Here is a 22,614-nt window from a genome sequence, read left to right as displayed (position 1 = left end):
AAGGATTCATGTTACACACGCGCTGCATATCACACAACCCAAAATCATTCACTAACTCCAATAATGCTTTCCCAGACACATCCACATTCACTCTCCCCACATCACAGTTCATATCACCCACAATTACCACAGGTATTCTTCCTGGAACAAAAAGCTTAATTTTTTCAAATAAATTTTTGCGCTCATTTTTTTCAACTGGCGCATAAACATTAATAACACAAAACTTTACATTCTTGTATACAAAATTAGCAAGGATACATCTCCCCACCTCAATAACCAAATAATCACTCAAAACAACCTCCCTTCCTTTAACCAAAATACCCACACCATCATTCTTATTACATGCACTCCCCGACCACACAGACGCTCCATAAGACCATTCATCCCCTTTCACACCATCCACTACCCCACATTCTTGTAAACAAAAAATAGATGCATTTTGCATAGCTAAAAACTCAAAAATAGCAGCTCTTCTTACTTTACTTTTAAACACTCTTACGTTTTGGGACACTATGGTAAATCCCATAATACTTCTACTCCTTCACCAATTACACAAAGAAATAGCCTTTGGCCTAAACCAAAGCTCACAAGAGGACAAAAAGAAAAAACATTTACAATATTATATGGTGACACTATCCAGCACCACCACTATCCTCCTCCGCCATCAGAACAGAACAGCTGGTTTCCGACCCGCTGGCTTCACCAGCCACACTCCTCATTCTGGCAGTTCTGATCTTCCTCCGAGGCTCACTAAAATCTGCATCATCACTGCCCCCACCATCCTCCCTACGACTCTTCTTTGCACCCCTATCATCCTCCGAAGAAAAATCTTCAATGTTTTCAGGACCCGAAGGGTGTTCAGGACTGTCGGGTTCCGAGATTTGCACTTCACATCCTGTTGCATCCATTGCCTCTCCAAAAGTCATCATCTCAGGCAGCTCTGCTTCCACCACTTTCCTAGATATTCTCGCAGACACTGCCTTTTTCTCCACCTTTGCCACTTCCCTCCAGAACTCCTTTTCTTCCCTCCGCTTCTTCCTCATTTCTTCAGCAGAAGAAGAACATGGTCTCAGGGACACCTCCTCTGGCGCCGTAGAGGGAGAGGCTCTACCAGTTTCCCGCCTCCTTCCCTCTCTCTCCTCCCTCTCCAATCTTTCCAGCACTTTCAGTGCGCTTGCCATCTGCCTCCTCTCCAGCTCTTCCTCCTTCTGTTCTTTATCAGAACGTCTAGGTGCACTCATAGGACAGTCCTTATACATGTGATCACTACTCCCACAGACATCACAGGACTTGGCCTCTGGACACTGGTTGGCCATATGCCCCTCCTTTCTGCAATTTCGGCAACACTGCCCTTTAAGGCATGTTACCATGGTATGTCCGAAAGAAAAGCATCTACGGCAAAACATGGGCTGGCCTGGGTAAAAGAGGAAACCTCTATGGCCTGCAACGGAAAAATTTGATGGAGGGTGTCTAAAGCCCCCCACACTGTCAGGATCCCTTTTCAATTTCACACGGAATTTATACTGACAGTTAAAGATTCCTAGACAATTGACTTGCTTCACTCCCTTCCGCACATATTCACAGTAGCGAGAGAGGAAGCACTCCAGCAGCTCAGGGTCTGTAAAAGGGTTATAGACAGTCACAGTCACCTCCTTTTCTTGCAGACCAAACAAAGGTTCCCATCTAACTCCTTCCAAGCAGGGGTCACTAGAGTGACCACGGAGCCATTCAAAGACATTAAGGCAAACATCCTGGTCCATAAAGGTAACGTCATAATTACCTTGACGTGAAAATTCGTTGACACTGAAGATCTCAGAACGTCTTGCTCCAGCTTTGCCTTCAACGATGTCTTGGACAATGAAAACCACGTTGTTCTTGTTCTGGTCAGATGGATCCACGGACAAACGGATGGTGTTCTTCACAAAAGACATCTTGGATTCTGTCGGTATGGAATACCACAGGAAAAAGCAGAAAATCCTCCACAAAAGGGTCCGGATTCCTCCAGGAGACTCGCACCAATCAAGGTACAGTCATACGATCGCAGCCAAAAGGCCGAGAAGCGATAACCAGAATTGGTTTCAAACTACGGAGCCACCCAAGGATCCTGAAAAGTCCATTTGTGGAGATGAGCTCCTGGACTCCCGTTAAGAAGACATGTTGTCAACCTCTAGATCCCTTACATGCCTGCACTTTTCGGCTTGCTGCTGCTGCAATCCACGCGTTTTAGATCTGCATAACTCCACCTCTTTAAACACAGCACCTTCACCCCCTGCTGTTCCCACCCGCCTCAACACCGTTGGAAGGGAGGAGAACCAATTAAGGCGGGGGGTGGGGTGGAACGAGCAGCTGTCTACCCTTAGCAGGAGGGCTCCTGATTACATACCTCTCCTGCTGCTGCTGCTGCTGGCTGTCCAGCAGCAGACTGAAGGTGGCTGCTGCTGTGCACAGGTATATAAAGGCTCAGAGCCTATTATGACACGCGCAGCCAGCGTTCCATTGCCACATTCCATCTACTGCAGGCAGGATACCTGGCTGGCTGAATGTCGCTGAGAAGCTCACAGAGACCGCCATAAGCAACAGTTTAACAGAATGCTACAGACTAATCAACCAAACTTTTTGGGTTGGGTTCTCTTTTATAGTCTGCAGGCATTAAATGAAAGAAGTCAGTGTTCCAGCAGAAGGAGACAACGTTTCAGAAAAGGCATTGCAGCAAACCAAAAAAGAAATTTTAAGCGCAGCAGAGTAACCAGCGCACATACCTGTTAGCTCAGGTGAGTTTAAAAGGCTGCTGTTGATAACAAGGGCATTTGCTAAATAGATGGTGTGTGTGCAACAATATACTGAAAGGTCAATTATATTGTGCAGCTTATCTCACCACCTGTAGTTATTTAGGTGAAAGCTCCAAAATGCTTGCCTAATATGTCTGTTTATCCAAAAGGAAGTAAAAAGGGAGAGCTAGAAAGATAGCATTGCATCACATTACATGGCAATGCAATGCACAGTTGCTGAAGTTGAACCAAAATGAGCTTGTAATCTGGCTTCTGCAACTTTGAACATGAAAAATCCAATGAGGAGAAGAAAAGCAAAGCCAAAGAGTCCATCCCAAAATCCGACAAACAAGCAAAATGAACAAAAAACATTGAATTCAATTCTTTCTGATTTTAGAAACTGCATTAAAGAAGGGGTGCACCGGTCCTGGAGATACTGCAATACCAGGTCAATGCGTGGAGTGGACAGAGCAAGCTCTTTTTCCATCTCCCTGTTCTAAAAATCCATTTAATATATGGTCCCCAGATAGGGGACGTATCAGATATTAAACTGATAAGAACAGATTTTTTTTTTTTTTTTTTTTTTTCTCCTCAGACGAGGAAATTCCACAGTCTATGGAAACCAGACAAAGGAAAATTCCATCAAAACAGCTGCGTCAAATCCAATACGCAATTTGCTGTCCCCATCATCATCGGAAATATTTATTTCATATTTCAAAACAACAATAACAAAAATCAAGAGGTACTAACAATATATCTCCACTTTTTAACTTTCCATATTCCCTCCGCATCCACTTCCCCTCTCCTCTTTTTGTCCCATAGGAAACACACATACATCTTCCCCAAAATCACCTTCACACTATCCTTTACAGCAATTTCCTTCCTTTTAAACACATACACATTCCTCACATCCCATAACACTTCCTTTATACATGCAAGCATCAACCACAAGACTCTTTCCTTCGTCCCATCACATATTCCCAAACCAAACATAAACAACTCAAAAGACAACAAATTCACACCACACAATTCTTTACACAAAGGCCCCATTCTCCCAATCACATCTCTAGCATACTGGCAATTCCAAAAAACATGCAACACACTTTCCCTTCCACCACAGCCATTTCTTGGACACATTTCACTCCTCACCAAACCTCTATTCCTCTGAAACTCTCTCACAGGTAATACTCCATGTAAAGACTGCCACACAACTTCACTCTGTTTGTTGGTCATACCACTCATCCGCACTTTCTTCCAAACCTTCTGCACATCACCACCCCTAACCATATTTATTCCACATTCTACCTCTCTACATTCAATCATCCTATACACAGCCTTCTTATTCTCCAGCAATCTCACATCTGCATCACACAGTTCATACCTCACCAAAAACTTATAAACCCACACATACCATACAGGCACCTCAAAAGCAATCGGACATCGCAAATCCCTTTCTTGCCACTTTAAACGAAACAAATACGCTCCAAATAAATACCTACACATAGATGAAAACTTTCCATCCGCCCTAATCACTTTCAAAACAAACACAACGATATTCACACCAAAAAACACGTCCAAATTCGGAAAACCCAAACCACCTTTTTCCACTCTTTTAACCAAAATTTCTCTCCTAGCTCTCTCCATTTTCGAGTTCCACAAAAAAACAAATAAAATTCTATTCAAGCTTCTCATACACATATATCCTGGTGGAAATACTACCGCAATATATAAAAATATTGGCAACACCACACTCTTAACAATTAAAATCTTCCCAAAAAAGGATAAACTCCTCAATTTCCAAAAATTCAACTTCTGCTCAACTTTTCCTTTCGCATCATCCCAACTTTCTTTCCCATCCAAACTCTCTGAAAACTTCACACCCAAAACTTTAATAGGTCCATTCACTACATTCACACCTACATCCCTACTTAAACTTCCGCCTCCAAAACCCTTACACTCACTCTTTTCCCAATTCACTTTAAACGCAGATGCACCACAAAAAATAGACACTAACAACTTCACCCGCCTCACCGAACATTCAGAATCACATAATACACACACGTCATCCATATAACCACTCACCTTCCATTCTTTTCCTCCACCTCCCGGCACTTGCACACCACGAATTACCTTATCTTTCCTCAGCATACACAACAATGGCTCAATTGCACAAATAAATGCTACAGGGGACAAAGGACACCCCTGTCGCACACCCGAAAACACATTCACTTTCCTACCCACATACCCATTCATTAAAACACAGCTATAAACACCCGCATACAAACTTCTCACTCGCCCAACAAAATCAGCCGGAAAACCCATTTTTAACAACACTCTGAACAAAAAACCATGCGACAACCTATCATAAGCCTTTTCAAAATCCAAACTTAACAAAAATACACTCTTCTTACGACCCATGCAATCCCATAGACAATCTCTTAACATACACACACACTCATGAATCCGCCTCCCAGGTACCGCACAACACTGCTCATCCCCAATCACACTCTCTATCACATCACGCATCCTATTAGCCATAAGTTTTGCATAGATTTTATAATCACAATTAAGTAGCGTTATTGGCCTCCAATTCCTCAGACTTTTCAAATCCCCTTTCTTAGGAATTAACACAACCATACCTGCACGCATACTCTCAGTCACCTCCATGTTTCCCCACATATACTTACATACATCCACAAAGTCCTTACCAATCACACCCCACATCACACGATAAAATTCTACTGGGAGGCCATCCTCCCCCGGCGTCTTATTCAAAGCCATACTACACATAACCTTCCATACCTCATCACCAGTCACCTCACCCATCACTCTCTCTCTTTCTGCTTCACTCAACTTACTCTCTAACACACTCAAAACATCATTCTCCAAACATTCATCCCTCTGTTTCACTGCATACAGATCCTCATAAAACTTAGCCACCTCTTCACACATATCCTCTCCACTCACCTCACTTCCATCTGCTCCATACACCACGCTCATACTCTGTTTCTTTCCAAAAACTTTTTTAAAGAAAAACCGAGAACATTTCTCATCCTGCTCCATCTTATCAATCTTTGCCCTAAACACTATGCTTCTCCCTCTCTCCAACAAAAACTCACTAATCTCCTTTTTTACCTCTAAAATATCCTCCTCCACCTCAACTCCTCCTTCCCTTAACTTATACAAAACGCTCAACCGCGCGTTCAGTTTAACAAAACTCTCTCTTTTAATTGCTGCATACTTGTATCCTAAATTTTTAAAGAACATTTTTGTTTGTTTCTTCACCCAGTCCCACCACTCACAAACATTCCCAAACTCATTTTTATGCTTACACCATTCTTCATACCGCCTTTCATACTCCTTTCTCACATCTTCATTCTCTAACAGTTTAACATTTAACTTCCACAATCCTCTCCCAAACACTCCATCAACTTTTATATCCAACTCACACAACATACACACATGATCTGAAAAAAGAACGTTTTCCTGCCTATAATTAACAGAAACTATATTTTTAGAAATAAAACAATAATCCAATCTGGATTGTACCCTACCACTCTCAGAAAAGAAAGTGTTCAACAAAGGATTCATGTTACACACGCGCTGCATATCACACAACCCAAAATCATTCACTAACTCCAATAATGCTTTCCCAGACACATCCACATTCACTCTCCCCACATCACAGTTCATATCACCCACAATTACCACAGGTATTCTTCCTGGAACAAAAAGCTTAATTTTTTCAAATAAATTTTTGCGCTCATTTTTTTCAACTGGCGCATAAACATTAATAACACAAAACTTTACATTCTTGTATACAAAATTAGCAAGGATACATCTCCCCACCTCAATAACCAAATAATCACTCAAAACAACCTCCCTTCCTTTAACCAAAATACCCACACCATCATTCTTATTACATGCACTCCCCGACCACACAGACGCTCCATAAGACCATTCATCCCCTTTCACACCATCCACTACCCCACATTCTTGTAAACAAAAAATAGATGCATTTTGCATAGCTAAAAACTCAAAAATAGCAGCTCTTCTTACTTTACTTTTAAACACTCTTACGTTTTGGGACACTATGGTAAATCCCATAATACTTCTACTCCTTCACCAATTACACAAAGAAATAGCCTTTGGCCTAAACCAAAGCTCACAAGAGGACAAAAAGAAAAAACATTTACAATATTATATGGTGACACTATCCAGCACCACCACTATCCTCCTCCGCCATCAGAACAGAACAGCTGGTTTCCGACCCGCTGGCTTCACCAGCCACACTCCTCATTCTGGCAGTTCTGATCTTCCTCCGAGGCTCACTAAAATCTGCATCATCACTGCCCCCACCATCCTCCCTACGACTCTTCTTTGCACCCCTATCATCCTCCGAAGAAAAATCTTCAATGTTTTCAGGACCCGAAGGGTGTTCAGGACTGTCGGGTTCCGAGATTTGCACTTCACATCCTGTTGCATCCATTGCCTCTCCAAAAGTCATCATCTCAGGCAGCTCTGCTTCCACCACTTTCCTAGATATTCTCGCAGACACTGCCTTTTTCTCCACCTTTGCCACTTCCCTCCAGAACTCCTTTTCTTCCCTCCGCTTCTTCCTCATTTCTTCAGCAGAAGAAGAACATGGTCTCAGGGACACCTCCTCTGGCGCCGTAGAGGGAGAGGCTCTACCAGTTTCCCGCCTCCTTCCCTCTCTCTCCTCCCTCTCCAATCTTTCCAGCACTTTCAGTGCGCTTGCCATCTGCCTCCTCTCCAGCTCTTCCTCCTTCTGTTCTTTATCAGAACGTCTAGGTGCACTCATAGGACAGTCCTTATACATGTGATCACTACTCCCACAGACATCACAGGACTTGGCCTCTGGACACTGGTTGGCCATATGCCCCTCCTTTCTGCAATTTCGGCAACACTGCCCTTTAAGGCATGTTACCATGGTATGTCCGAAAGAAAAGCATCTACGGCAAAACATGGGCTGGCCTGGGTAAAAGAGGAAACCTCTATGGCCTGCAACGGAAAAATTTGATGGAGGGTGTCTAAAGCCCCCCACACTGTCAGGATCCCTTTTCAATTTCACACGGAATTTATACTGACAGTTAAAGATTCCTAGACAATTGACTTGCTTCACTCCCTTCCGCACATATTCACAGTAGCGAGAGAGGAAGCACTCCAGCAGCTCAGGGTCTGTAAAAGGGTTATAGACAGTCACAGTCACCTCCTTTTCTTGCAGACCAAACAAAGGTTCCCATCTAACTCCTTCCAAGCAGGGGTCACTAGAGTGACCACGGAGCCATTCAAAGACATTAAGGCAAACATCCTGGTCCATAAAGGTAACGTCATAATTACCTTGACGTGAAAATTCGTTGACACTGAAGATCTCAGAACGTCTTGCTCCAGCTTTGCCTTCAACGATGTCTTGGACAATGAAAACCACGTTGTTCTTGTTCTGGTCAGATGGATCCACGGACAAACGGATGGTGTTCTTCACAAAAGACATCTTGGATTCTGTCGGTATGGAATACCACAGGAAAAAGCAGAAAATCCTCCACAAAAGGGTCCGGATTCCTCCAGGAGACTCGCACCAATCAAGGTACAGTCATACGATCGCAGCCAAAAGGCCGAGAAGCGATAACCAGAATTGGTTTCAAACTACGGAGCCACCCAAGGATCCTGAAAAGTCCATTTGTGGAGATGAGCTCCTGGACTCCCGTTAAGAAGACATGTTGTCAACCTCTAGATCCCTTACATGCCTGCACTTTTCGGCTTGCTGCTGCTGCAATCCACGCGTTTTAGATCTGCATAACTCCACCTCTTTAAACACAGCACCTTCACCCCCTGCTGTTCCCACCCGCCTCAACACCGTTGGAAGGGAGGAGAACCAATTAAGGCGGGGGGTGGGGTGGAACGAGCAGCTGTCTACCCTTAGCAGGAGGGCTCCTGATTACATACCTCTCCTGCTGCTGCTGCTGCTGGCTGTCCAGCAGCAGACTGAAGGTGGCTGCTGCTGTGCACAGGTATATAAAGGCTCAGAGCCTATTATGACACGCGCAGCCAGCGTTCCATTGCCACATTCCATCTACTGCAGGCAGGATACCTGGCTGGCTGAATGTCGCTGAGAAGCTCACAGAGACCGCCATAAGCAACAGTTTAACAGAATGCCACAGACTAATCAACCAAACTTTTTGGGTTGGGTTCTCTTTTATAGTCTGCAGGCATTAAATGAAAGAAGTCAGTGTTCCAGCAGAAGGAGACAACGTTTCAGAAAAGGCATTGTAGCAAACCAAAAAAGAAATTTTAAGCGCAGCAGAGTAACCAGCGCACATACCTGTTAGCTCAGGTGAGTTTAAAAGGCTGCTGTTGATAACAAGGGCATTTGCTAAATAGATGGTGTGTGTGCAACAATATACAGAAAGGTCAATTATATTGTGCAGCTTATCTCACCACCTGTAGTTATTTAGGTGAAAGCTCCAAAATGCTTGCCTAATATGTCTGTTTATCCAAAAGGAAGTAAAAAGGGAGAGCTAGAAAGATAGCATTGCATCACATTACATGGCAATGCAATGCAGAGTTGCTGAAGTTGAACCAAAATGAGCTTGTAATCTGGCTTCTGCAACTTTGAACATGAAAAATCCAATGAGGAGAAGAAAAGCAAAGCCAAAGAGTCCATCCCAAAATCCGACAAACAAGCAAAATGAACAAAAAACATTGAATTCAATTCTTTCTGATTTTAGAAACTGCATTAAAGAAGGGGTGCACCGGTCCTGGAGATACTGCAATACCAGGTCAATGCGTGGAGTGGACAGAGCAAGCTCTTTTTCCATCTCCCTGTTCTAAAAATCCATTTAATATATGGTCCCCAGATAGGGGACGTATCAGATATTAAACTGATAAGAACAGATTTTTTTTTTTTTTTTTTTTTTAAAGCCCGAATTCGTGTACAAAACCCGAGTGCGCTTAAAAAAGTGACAAGTGCCACAAAAAAAGTGCACTAGGATGCTGGTCTTCTTGAAACCCTCTCCAAAAGGAGAAGAGTCCCCCAAACCATTCCCCGTCCCTCCGAGCCAGAAGGCCACAGCGAGGAACAGGGACAAATAGCCACCTCCAGCCGGAGCCAGAGGCTACCCAATCTTACCCCCAGCACCTGCCCGAGTTCTCACCCGAGCAAGGCACTGGGAGCCAAAGACTGTGCTCCCCTCCCGGAAGAGGGGAGCCAACAACGCTCTCCTCCAGAAAGAGGAGAGCCAGGGGGGTTCAGGGGGGAGCGGAACCTGATGGCCACACACTCCCCCCCTAGACCTGCCAAGAGAGGAACCCGTAAGGGAACCGCATCCCGACAAAATCCTAGTAAGGACGTGGACACACGTGAAAAAGTGGACACACAGTGACAAAAAAATTAAATAAATAGTGAAGGTTTCACAGTATAATACTGCCCGGACCTTCGACCGGGAATTGAAAAATTCCCCATCCTAAGGCCAGAAGGCCCGGAATAAGGGTGTGTGTGAAGAAAGAAATATTGAAGTGCTAGTGCAAATGTGCCATAAACTCAAGTGGGGTTCCCAATCCCAGTGAGTTGAGGCACCCCAGGGTCACCACTCCTGGGGCACTTCACACTTCGGGCTTTCGATCTTCCCCGGCCCAATGGCGTCGATCCTGGGGAAACATGCTTTCCACCAGATGACTATATTAGCCACCTGGCGTACTAACAAGCGCCTAAACCCCAGTGTGCATAATATATCAATCTACTAGGGCGGCCAACATCCAAAACCGCCTTTTCGAAAGATACTACACTTGATCTTAGCCAAAAGGCCGAGAAGCGATAACCAGAATTGGTTTCAAACTACGGAGCCACCCAAGGATCCTGAAAAGTCCATTTGTGGAGATGAGCTCCTGGACTCCCGTTAAGAAGACATGTTGTCAACCTCTAGATCCCTTACATGCCTGCACTTTTCGGCTTGCTGCTGCTGCAATCCACGCGTTTTAGATCTGCATAACTCCACCTCTTTAAACACAGCACCTTCACCCCCTGCTGTTCCCACCCGCCTCAACACCGTTGGAAGGGAGGAGAACCAATTAAGGCGGGGGGTGGGGTGGAACGAGCAGCTGTCTACCCTTAGCAGGAGGGCTCCTGATTACATACCTCTCCTGCTGCTGCTGCTGCTGGCTGTCCAGCAGCAGACTGAAGGTGGCTGCTGCTGTGCACAGGTATATAAAGGCTCAGAGCCTATTATGACACGCGCAGCCAGCGTTCCATTGCCACATTCCATCTACTGCAGGCAGGATACCTGGCTGGCTGAATGTCGCTGAGAAGCTCACAGAGACCGCCATAAGCAACAGTTTAACAGAATGCCACAGACTAATCAACCAAACTTTTTGGGTTGGGTTCTCTTTTATAGTCTGCAGGCATTAAATGAAAGAAGTCAGTGTTCCAGCAGAAGGAGACAACGTTTCAGAAAAGGCATTGTAGCAAACCAAAAAAGAAATTTTAAGCGCAGCAGAGTAACCAGCGCACATACCTGTTAGCTCAGGTGAGTTTAAAAGGCTGCTGTTGATAACAAGGGCATTTGCTAAATAGATGGTGTGTGTGCAACAATATACTGAAAGGTCAATTATATTGTGCAGCTTATCTCACCACCTGTAGTTATTTAGGTGAAAGCTCCAAAATGCTTGCCTAATATGTCTGTTTATCCAAAAGGAAGTAAAAAGGGAGAGCTAGAAAGATAGCATTGCATCACATTACATGGCAATGCAATGCACAGTTGCTGAAGTTGAACCAAAATGAGCTTGTAATCTGGCTTCTGCAACTTTGAACATGAAAAATCCAATGAGGAGAAGAAAAGCAAAGCCAAAGAGTCCATCCCAAAATCCGACAAACAAGCAAAATGAACAAAAAACATTGAATTCAATTCTTTCTGATTTTAGAAACTGCATTAAAGAAGGGGTGCACCGGTCCTGGAGATACTGCAATACCAGGTCAATGCGTGGAGTGGACAGAGCAAGCTCTTTTTCCATCTCCCTGTTCTAAAAATCCATTTAATATATGGTCCCCAGATAGGGGACGTATCAGATATTAAACTGATAAGAACAGATTTTTTTTTTTTTTCGAAAGCCCGAATTCGTGTACAAAACCCGAGTGCGCTTAAAAAAGTGACAAGTGCCACAAAAAAAGTGCACTAGGATGCTGGTCTTCTTGAAACCCTCTCCAAAAGGAGAAGGGTCCCCCAAACCATTCCCCGTCCCTCCGAGCCAGAAGGCCACAGCGAGGAACAGGGACAAATAGCCACCTCCAGCCGGAGCCAGAGGCGACCCAATCTTACCCCCAGCACCTGCCCGAGTTCTCACCCGAGCAAGGCACTGGGAGCCAAAGACTGTGCTCCCCTCCCGGAAGAGGGGAGCCAACAACGCTCTCCTCCCGAAAGAGGAGAGCCAGGGGGGTTCAGGGGGGAGCGGAACCTGATGGCCACACACTCCCCCCCTAGACCTGCCAAGAGAGGAACCCGTAAGGGAACCGCATCCCGACAAAATCCTAGTAGGACGTGACACACGTGAATAAGTGGACACACAGTGACAAAGAAATTAAATAAATAGTGAAGGTTTCACAGTATAATACTGCCCGGACCTTCGACCGGGAATTGAAAAATTCCCCATCCTAAGGCCAGAAGGCCCGGAATAAGGGTGTGTGTGAAGAAAGAAAATTTAAAGTGCTTGTGCAAATGTGCCATAAACTCAAGTGGGGTTCCCAATCCCAGTGAGTTAAGGCACCCCAGGGTCACCACTCCTGGGGCACTTCACACTTCGGGCTTTCGATCTTCCCCGGCCCAATGGCGTCGATCCTGGGGGGCCATGCTTTCCACCAGATGACTATATTAGCCACCTGGCGTACTAACAAGCGCCTAAACCCCAGTGTGCATAATGTATCAATCTACTAGGGCGGCCAACATCCAAAACCGCCTTTTCGAAAGATACTACACTTGATCTTAGCCAAAAGGCCGAGAAGCGATAACCAGAATTGGTTTCAAACTACGGAGCCACCCAAGGATCCTGAAAAGTCCATTTGTGGAGATGAGCTCCTGGACTCCCGTTAAGAAGACATGTTGTCAACCTCTAGATCCCTTACATGCCTGCACTTTTCGGCTTGCTGCTGCTGCAATCCACGCGTTTTAGATCTGCATAACTCCACCTCTTTAAACACAGCACCTTCACCCCCTGCTGTTCCCACCCGCCTCAACACCGTTGGAAGGGAGGAGAACCAATTAAGGCGGGGGGTGGGGTGGAACGAGCAGCTGTCTACCCTTAGCAGGAGGGCTCCTGATTACATACCTCTCCTGCTGCTGCTGCTGCTGGCTGTCCAGCAGCAGACTGAAGGTGGCTGCTGCTGTGCACAGGTATATAAAGGCTCAGAGCCTATTATGACACGCGCAGCCAGCGTTCCATTGCCACATTCCATCTACTGCAGGCAGGATACCTGGCTGGCTGAATGTCGCTGAGAAGCTCACAGAGACCGCCATAAGCAACAGTTTAACAGAATGCCACAGACTAATCAACCAAACTTTTTGGGTTGGGTTCTCTTTTATAGTCTGCAGGCATTAAATGAAAGAAGTCAGTGTTCCAGCAGAAGGAGACAACGTTTCAGAAAAGGCATTGTAGCAAACCAAAAAAGAAATTTTAAGCGCAGCAGAGTAACCAGCGCACATACCTGTTAGCTCAGGTGAGTTTAAAAGGCTGCTGTTGATAACAAGGGCATTTGCTAAATAGATGGTGTGTGTGCAACAATATACTGAAAGGTCAATTATATTGTGCAGCTTATCTCACCACCTGTAGTTATTTAGGTGAAAGCTCCAAAATGCTTGCCTAATATGTCTGTTTATCCAAAAGGAAGTAAAAAGGGAGAGCTAGAAAGATAGCATTGCATCACATTACATGGCAATGCAATGCACAGTTGCTGAAGTTGAACCAAAATGAGCTTGTAATCTGGCTTCTGCAACTTTGAACATGAAAAATCCAATGAGGAGAAGAAAAGCAAAGCCAAAGAGTCCATCCCAAAATCCGACAAACAAGCAAAATGAACAAAAAACATTGAATTCAATTCTTTCTGATTTTAGAAACTGCATTAAAGAAGGGGTGCACCGGTCCTGGAGATACTGCAATACCAGGTCAATGCGTGGAGTGGACAGAGCAAGCTCTTTTTCCATCTCCCTGTTCTAAAAATCCATTTAATATATGGTCCCCAGATAGGGGACGTATCAGATATTAAACTGATAAGAACAGATACTACACTTGATCTTAGCCAAAAGGCCGAGAAGCGATAACCAGAATTGGTTTCAAACTACGGAGCCACCCAAGGATCCTGAAAAGTCCATTTGTGGAGATGAGCTCCTGGACTCCCGTTAAGAAGACATGTTGTCAACCTCTAGATCCCTTACATGCCTGCACTTTTCGGCTTGCTGCTGCTGCAATCCACGCGTTTTAGATCTGCATAACTCCACCTCTTTAAACACAGCACCTTCACCCCCTGCTGTTCCCACCTGCCTCAACACCGTTGGAAGGGAGGAGAACCAATTAAGGCGGGGGGTGGGGTGGAACGAGCAGCTGTCTACCCTTAGCAGGAGGGCTCCTGATTACATACCTCTCCTACTGCTGCTGCTGCTGGCTGTCCAGCAGCAGACTGAAGGTGGCTGCTGCTGTGCACAGGTATATAAAGGCTCAGAGCCTATTATGACACGCGCAGCCAGCGTTCCATTGCCACATTCCATCTACTGCAGGCAGGATACCTGGCTGGCTGAATGTCGCTGAGAAGCTCACAGAGACCGCCATAAGCAACAGTTTAACAGAATGCCACAGACTAATCAACCAAACTTTTTGGGTTGGGTTCTCTTTTATAGTCTGCAGGCATTAAATGAAAGAAGTCAGTGTTCCAGCAGAAGGAGACAATGTTTCAGAAAAGGCATTGTAGCAAACCAAAAAAGAAATTTTAAGCGCAGCAGAGTAACCAGCGCACATACCTGTTAGCTCAGGTGAGTTTAAAAGGCTGCTGTTGATAACAAGGGCATTTGCTAAATAGATGGTGTGTGTGCAACAATATACTGAAAGGTCAATTATATTGTGCAGCTTATCTCACCACCTGTAGTTATTTAGGTGAAAGCTCCAAAATGCTTGCCTAATATGTCTGTTTATCCAAAAGGAAGTAAAAAGGGAGAGCTAGAAAGATAGCATTGCATCACATTACATGGCAATGCAATGCACAGTTGCTGAAGTTGAACCAAAATGAGCTTGTAATCTGGCTTCTGCAACTTTGAACATGAAAAATCCAATGAGGAGAAGAAAAGCAAAGCCAAAGAGTCCATCCCAAAATCCGACAAACAAGCAAAATGAACAAAAAACATTGAATTCAATTCTTTCTGATTTTAGAAACTGCATTAAAGAAGGGGTGCACCGGTCCTGGAGATACTGCAATACCAGGTCAATGCGTGGAGTGGACAGAGCAAGCTCTTTTTCCATCTCCCTGTTCTAAAAATCCATTTAATATATGGTCCCCAGATAGGGGACGTATCAGATATTAAACTGATAAGAACAGATTTTTTTTGATTGAATATATCTTTTATTAGCACAAAAAATAAGTTAACAGACAGTGTACAGTGCCGCAGCCCAGTACTCACAGAATTCTACATCATATTTACATAGCATGAGGATACGACGCACTAACTAGACACATCACACCCCTATGCTACACAAAACACTCAATCTGAAAGAAAAAGCATGTCAATCAATACAGTACGACGAACCGTGATAAGGGATGGGGATTGGGAAAAAGGGGATGGGGAGGGGAAAATCACAGGCCCGAAGCTTTATTGAAAGACAAGACACATAAGGGGAGAGGGGGAGGAGGGGTTTAGTCCTCATCCTCGTCCTCCGGACCGTCCATGATGGAATAGTCTCTGAGCAGGCTGTGGATCAGCCTGCGGCAGTCCTGGATGGACATCCTCTCCCTCCTCAAGATGAGCCGGTTCCTGGCGACCCAAACGGCATCCTTGAAGCAGTTCATAAGGCGCCAAGCCTCCTGGATGGCTCCGACGGTATGAACCCCAGGGAAGAGTCCGTAAAGCACAGAATGGTGCGATAGGCTCGCCCTGGGGACAGAGTTCCTCAGGTCGTCCTCAAGTGCAGTCAATAGGCGCTGTGCAAATCCGCAGTCCCAAAAAGTGTGCAAAGATGTTTCCTCCACGAAGGGGCACCTTGGGCAGTACCGGGTCTTGCACAGGTTCCGGGCATGCATGAATGACCGGACGGGCAGTCCGCCCTGAATCGCCATCCACGACAAGTCCTTGTGCCCGTTGGTCAGCCTGTCAGACGACACATTTGTCCACACAGTCTCCAGCGTGTCCTGGTGAAGTCCTGTGATGTTCTCCACGTCATCCTTGGCTCTGATTAGCTTGTGGATAGTTTTGGGCTTCCACAAGTCGGGCTTGAGTCCCTCCAGTTGATGCTCCCCCACAAATCGAACGACGTCTCCGTAGAACCATGGCGTCGTCCAGTTGTAGGGGAAGGAGCTGTCCCACTTGTCCCAGCCGAGTCGCCTCCAAAGAGGAAGCAGGAAGAAGCGAGACATGGACCTGCCCGCGGAGCCATTCTTGACTTGCAAAGTCCGGCGGACACAATCACACACAAAAGAGGATCGCAGGAGGGTGGGGATATCTGGAACGCCCTTCCCACCCTTGCGAGGCTCCTTGTACATGACGGCCCGCCTGACTCTGTCCATCTTGGATCCCCAGACAAAGTGAAACACTGTCCTGGTAATGGCCCTGCACACAGTGACGTGTGGGGGCCAGGCCTGCGCCGTGTACTGCAAGACGGGCAGGACCTCATTACGCAGGACGAGTGCCTTACCCTCACAAGTGAGGTGTCTGAGGCTCCAGAGTCCGATCCGTTGCTTCACCTTGGCCAAGCGTTCTTGCCAGGACTTGAGGGCCGCTCCTTCCTTCCCGAACCAGACTCCCAGCACCTTGAGGAAATCCGGTTGAATGTTGAAGGGGAAGGGGGCGGAGGAGGCCTGCTGCCAATCCCCGAAGAGCATGGCTTCCGACTTCCTGCAGTTGACTTTGGCCCCTGAAGCCCGGCCGAACCTCTCACACGTCTGGACGAGGGTGTCGACTGAACCACGATCAGCGCAGAAGACGGTGACGTCGTCCATGTAGAGCGAGCACTTGACCTCGTGTCGTCCCGGACCCGGTGCGGTGATCCCTCTGATCTCTCCATTCTGCCGGATAGCCTCTGCGAAGAGTTCTATAACACAAACAAAAAGAAGAGGTGATAGAGGGCAGCCTTGTCTGACCCCAGAGAGGACAGGGAAGGGGTCAGTCTTCCAGCCGTTCACCAACACCGAGCTGTGGATATCAAAATACATCAGACGGACATACGAACAAAACATGTTACCCAAACCTAACCGGTGCAGAGCTCAGCCCATGAACTCGTGGGAAACCCGGTCGAAGGCCTTCTCCTGATCCAAGGAGACCAGGGCCGCGTGTGCGCGGCGGACCTTGATGTACTCGACCGTGTCCCGCACGAGAGCGAGGCTGTCTGCGATGCGACGTCCAGGGATGCCGCAGGTCTGGTCCGGGTGGATGATCCGTCCGATGATCGTCTTAAGTCGTGTCGCCATCGTCTTGGCCAGGATCTTGTAGTCCACGTTGAGCAGAGTAATGGGACGCCAATTCCTCAGGTCGCACCTCTCTCCCTTCCGCTTGTACAGGATCGTGACCATTCCTTCCCTCAAAGATGGAGGCATTCTACCCTCCACCACCATCTCCTCGTACAGGTCCAACAGGTCCGGACAGATGAGGTCTCCCAGCGCTACATAGAGCTCCGCTGGAAGACCATCACTGCCCGGGGTCCTGCCGGTCCTAAAGGATTTAGCGGCAGAGAGCAATTCGCCCACCATCAGAGGTTTGTCCAAGGCTGCCGTGCCTGCAGGATCAAGATGGTTAGTGATACCTGACAGGAACTTATCAGCAGCGTCAGGGTCAGTAGTCTTGTGGGAGTAGAGTTCGCTGTAGAAGTCGCTGACGACCCTCATCATGTCCTCCTTCCCACGTCGCATGTTTCCGCTCTCGTCTCGCAGCTCGTTCAGGGGCGTGTGACCGGCATGAAGTTTCCTGAAAAAGAATGAGTTACATTTCTCACCCTTCTCCAGATTCTCCACTTTGGAACGGAAGACGATTCGCTTGGACTCCTCCTCAAAGTGCCTTTTCAGGCTCTTCTTGGTCTCCTCCAGCTCCTCCCTCACGTCCCAGCCGCAGTGAAGAAGGTCCTGCAGCGACCGCAGCTCGCGCTGCAGCCCTCTGAAGTCCCTCCTCTTCTCACACGCCTGTTGTCGACCCTTGGCCTGAAAGAAACAGCGAAACTCAAGTTTAACATATTCCCACCAATCAGAGACTGTTTGGAAGCTACCCTTGTAGGACTGCCACATTGCGTAGGCTGCTCTCAGCTCCTCCACGACTTCATCCTGAGCCAGCAGAGCACAATTCAGCTTCCAGGAGCCGGGGCCGGACGGAAAACCGTCGCCGAGGACACCTTGTAAGTGAATGGCTCTGTGGTCGGAGAAGAAGCAGGAGACCATCGAGTGCCTACTCTGCCTGACTGCCCGAGAGGTGAACACAAAGTCAATCCTGGAGCGGAGTGAGCCATCGGGTCGGCTCCACGAATAGTTCGTGGAGCCTCTCCCCATGGAGCCCACCACGTCCTGAAGAGAGGCCTCGGTTACCATCTCGATGAGCAGCTTGGACGTGATGTCCAACTTGGCAGATGTGCCAGAACTACGACCGTCCTCCTCGATGGGGCAGTTGAAATCCCCGGCCATCACTAAGGTCCTGGTGGTGGCAAGCTGAAGCCGCAGGGTCTGGAAAAGCTCCAAACGCTCATTCTTCAGTGGGGACGCATACACGTTGATGAACCTGACAGGTTCTCCCGCCCAGTTGCCATCTACAACAAGAGCCCTGCCGCAGATGAGCTCCTGGACGGACTCAAGCGTGAATGCGCCCCCCCTGATCAGAATTGCGACCCCCGCAGACTTGCAGTCACCCCCACCGGACCAGTAGGATGGACCGTGGGACCACTCCCTGGCCAGATGTTTGAAGGACCTAGAGGAGGGAAGGGAACATTCCTGCAACATATAAACATCACACAACTGGGAAGTAAGGAAGGCATAAATAGTCTGACGTCTGAACTTGTCCTTGATGCTCCTGACATTAATGGAAAATAAGTTAATATTAGCCATCATGTAGGGAAAAAAGAAAAAGTTAGCGCAGGCAATACACCTTAGTTACCACTCCGGTCGGGTGGTCCCTCGTCGGTGTTGACTGCTGGTGACGGGATCACCAGCAGGCCCTCTTCCTCCATCTGGTAAAGCAGCGCGGCCTCGATCTCGGCGACCACCAGTTCCTCCTCTTCTGGCTCGGCCACCAGGGTCTCAACCATGTGCTCCATCTCTTCTGGCTCAGGGAGGGTATCCTCCTTTTCGCCTACGAAATCCAGAATCTTCTTTTTGGAGGATTCAGTAGCAGGGCTGTCCTCCACCTTCCTCTTTCCCCGGGTTGGAACTGGGGAGACAAGAAGGGGAAAATCCTCCTCGGAATAGATAGCGGCGGGTGGAGGAAAGGTTAATTCCACCGCTACCATGGTCTGGGGAGGGAGAGTGGCTGCCGGGGCAGGGGAAAGGACACCTGCTGAGGAGTAGGGGAAGGAGGAAGAGAAAGTGGAATCCTCAGCAGGGGTGGCCGGGGTGGGGGGGAATTGGACGGGGGTGGCAGGGGGAGGGATCGAGAGAGGGGTGACAGAACTCTTACCCTCCTTTGACTTTTTCTTCTGCTTCGGAGCTGCTGGGACCGTCGCTGGGGCTTTGGCCACCGACTCCTTGACCGCTTTGGCCTTGGTCGTCTCGGCCTTGACCTTCACAGGCCTGGTCGTCGGGGCCTTGTCCTCCGTAGCTGGGGTCGTCGCAACCACCGATGCCCAGGATCTCTCACGCTTGGGGCAATCCTTGTACAGATGAGCCGCCAGCCCACACAGGTTGCAGGATGTCTTCTTCGGGCAGTCTTTCGAGCTGTGTCCCGTCACTCGACAAATCCTGCAGGCATCCTCCTTGCAGTCCTTCATCTCGTGGCCGTTCTTGCCGCATCTCCTGCAGTTCCGCGGCATGTCCGGGTAATAGATGAGGCCGTAGGAGTTGCCCAGGGAGGATGTCGGGGGCAGGTGCCGAAGTCCGTCTGAGTACGCCAGGTCCCTGTGAAGTCTAACGGTCACCGACCACTTACCTGTCCAGAAGCCGAGTCCATTCAGGATGTGAGAGGGTTCCTTCACAACCAAACAGAAGCGTCTCAGGAAGGTACAGATGTCTTGGCCTGGGGTGTGCGGGTTGCGCATGGAGACCGTGATCCTCCTTTCGTCCCTCTGGATAGGGCAGCTACCTGTAAAGGCAGAGAAAGAATTATCCGGTCCTTTTGCGCTTACCATTTCCCAGAACCTCCTGCAGGTGTTCACAGTGGCGAAGGTGACGAAGAAGATCCCCGTCAAGAAGGTCTGGATGCTGAGGGTGTCCGACCTGGAGAAGCCTCGATCCAGCAGCATCTTCTGGCAGAACACGTCCGAGGACATGTACGGCACCCTCCCATCCACTTCCTTCAGCTTCAGGGCCACCGTCTGCCGCATCCATGGCTCCAGGGCTGGAGCTTCGTGGCGGGGCTTCTGGGGTCCCTTCTGCTGGCCAGTCGTGGAGGCAGAGTCCTTGGGGTCAGAATCGGCTCCTGGCTGGGCCCTCCTGGCTGTCCCCTGCTCCAGGCTCTTCTTTTCGGCCTTCCTCGCAGCGCTTGCCATGGCTTTCCTCCTGCAGTTACTTCTTGGAGCTGGATCTGGAACTCTTCCCGGAATGGGTGGAGCTATGCAGATTCTTCTCCCGTCGTGTTCTGGACAAATTCCCCGAAAGGTCTTTGTCTCGATGATTTTCTTCCTCGAAGATTCCACAGGACAGCCCGATTCTTCTCCGAGTCTTCGTCTTCTTCTGGATTCTTTAGAGCTTCTTCCTCCCACCGATATCCGCCTTCCTTCTCCGATGTCAGCTGGGCTCCGAAGCTCTTCTCCTTCCGAGTTCGATCGCTCTCGTCAAGTGTAGATCGCAGCTCTTGTGTTCTTAAAAGAACAGATACTACACTTGATCTTAGCCAAAAGGCCGAGAAGCGATAACCAGAATTGGTTTCAAACTACGGAGCCACCCAAGGATCCTGAAAAGTCCATTTGTGGAGATGAGCTCCTGGACTCCCGTTAAGAAGACATGTTGTCAACCTCTAGATCCCTTACATGCCTGCACTTTTCGGCTTGCTGCTACTGCAATCCACGCGTTTTAGATCTGCATAACTCCACCTCTTTAAACACAGCACCTTCACCCCCTGCTGTTCCCACCCGCCTCAACACCGTTGGAAGGGAGGAGAACCAATTAAGGCGGGGGGTGGGGTGGAACGAGCAGCTGTCTACCCTTAGCAGGAGGGCTCCTGATTACATACCTCTCCTGCTGCTGCTGCTGCTGGCTGTCCAGCAGCAGACTGAAGGTGGCTGCTGCTGTGCACAGGTATATAAAGGCTCAGAGCCTATTATGACACGCGCAGCCAGCGTTCCATTGCCACATTCCATCTACTGCAGGCAGGATACCTGGCTGGCTGAATGTCGCTGAGAAGCTCACAGAGACCGCCATAAGCAACAGTTTAACAGAATGCCACAGACTAATCAACCAAACTTTTTGGGTTGGGTTCTCTTTTATAGTCTGCAGGCATTAAATGAAAGAAGTCAGTGTTCCAGCAGAAGGAGACAACGTTTCAGAAAAGGCATTGTAGCAAACCAAAAAAGAAATTTTAAGCGCAGCAGAGTAACCAGCGCACATACCTGTTAGCTCAGGTGAGTTTAAAAGGCTGCTGTTGATAACAAGGGCATTTGCTAAATAGATGGTGTGTGTGCAACAATATACTGAAAGGTCAATTATATTGTGCAGCTTATCTCACCACCTGTAGTTAGTTAGGTGAAAGCTCCAAAATGCTTGCCTAATATGTCTGTTTATCCAAAAGGAAGTAAAAAGGGAGAGCTAGAAAGATAGCATTGCATCACATTACATGGCAATGCAATGCACAGTTGCTGAAGTTGAACCAAAATGAGCTTGTAATCTGGCTTCTGCAACTTTGAACATGAAAAATCCAATGAGGAGAAGAAAAGCAAAGCCAAAGAGTCCATCCCAAAATCCGACAAACAAGCAAAATGAACAAAAAACATTGAATTCAATTCTTTCTGATTTTAGAAACTGCATTAAAGAAGGGGTGCACCGGTCCTGGAGATACTGCAATACCAGGTCAATGCGTGGAGTAGACAGAGCAAGCTCTTTTTCCATCTCCTTGTTCTAAAAATCCATTTAATATATGGTCCCCAGATAGGGGACGTATCAGATATTAAACTGATAAGAACAGATACTACACTTGATCTTAGCCAAAAGGCCGAGAAGCGATAACCAGAATTGGTTTCAAACTACGGAGCCACCCAAGGATCCTGAAAAGTCCATTTGTGGAGATGAGCTCCTGGACTCCCGTTAAGAAGACATGTTGTCAACCTCTAGATCCCTTACATGCCTGCACTTTTCGGCTTGCTGCTGCTGCAATCCACGCGTTTTCGATCTGCATAACTCCACCTCTTTAAACACAGCACCTTCACCCCCTGCTGTTCCCACCCGCCTCAACACCGTTGGAAGGGAGGAGAACCAATTAAGGCGGGGGGTGGGGTGGAACGAGCAGCTGTCTACCCTTAGCAG

The 22,614-nt window shown here is 47.7% G+C and overlaps 6 non-coding genes and 3 pseudogenes across 6 annotated transcripts; all 9 read right to left on the bottom strand.

Moving 5' to 3' along the window:
* Positions 1-3,179: 3,179 nt before the first annotated feature.
* LOC141197162 (U2 spliceosomal RNA) lies at positions 3,180-3,373 on the bottom strand. The gene has a single exon (XR_012269503.1). It is a non-coding gene; the product is annotated as a U2 spliceosomal RNA (small nuclear RNA).
* Positions 3,374-9,528: 6,155 nt separating this feature from the next.
* Positions 9,529-9,713, bottom strand: LOC141197171 (U2 spliceosomal RNA). The gene has a single exon (XR_012269511.1). It is a non-coding gene; the product is annotated as a U2 spliceosomal RNA (small nuclear RNA).
* A 796-nt stretch (positions 9,714-10,509) lies between these two features.
* Positions 10,510-10,601, bottom strand: LOC141197209 (U2 spliceosomal RNA; annotated as a pseudogene).
* A 1,115-nt stretch (positions 10,602-11,716) lies between these two features.
* LOC141197157 (U2 spliceosomal RNA) lies at positions 11,717-11,900 on the bottom strand. The gene has a single exon (XR_012269498.1). It is a non-coding gene; the product is annotated as a U2 spliceosomal RNA (small nuclear RNA).
* Positions 11,901-12,689: 789 nt separating this feature from the next.
* On the bottom strand, positions 12,690-12,781 carry LOC141197201 (U2 spliceosomal RNA; annotated as a pseudogene).
* A 1,115-nt stretch (positions 12,782-13,896) lies between these two features.
* On the bottom strand, positions 13,897-14,087 carry LOC141197170 (U2 spliceosomal RNA). The gene has a single exon (XR_012269510.1). It is a non-coding gene; the product is annotated as a U2 spliceosomal RNA (small nuclear RNA).
* A 1,115-nt stretch (positions 14,088-15,202) lies between these two features.
* On the bottom strand, positions 15,203-15,397 carry LOC141197136 (U2 spliceosomal RNA). Its single transcript, XR_012269480.1, has one exon. It is a non-coding gene; the product is annotated as a U2 spliceosomal RNA (small nuclear RNA).
* A 5,522-nt stretch (positions 15,398-20,919) lies between these two features.
* Positions 20,920-21,009, bottom strand: LOC141197183 (U2 spliceosomal RNA; annotated as a pseudogene).
* A 1,115-nt stretch (positions 21,010-22,124) lies between these two features.
* Positions 22,125-22,315, bottom strand: LOC141197023 (U2 spliceosomal RNA). Its single transcript, XR_012269370.1, has one exon. It is a non-coding gene; the product is annotated as a U2 spliceosomal RNA (small nuclear RNA).
* Between the last annotated feature and the right edge of the window lie 299 nt (positions 22,316-22,614).

The sequence above is a fragment of the Phyllobates terribilis genome, unplaced genomic scaffold (genome assembly GCF_046119375.1).
Source record: "Phyllobates terribilis strain yellow unplaced genomic scaffold, ASM4611937v1 Scaffold_79__1_contigs__length_6888602, whole genome shotgun sequence".
In the NCBI taxonomy this organism is placed as follows: Eukaryota; Metazoa; Chordata; class Amphibia; order Anura; family Dendrobatidae; genus Phyllobates; species Phyllobates terribilis.
The sequence above is the reverse complement of the archived record's forward strand: the minus strand, read 5'-3'. Positions and strand labels throughout refer to the sequence as shown.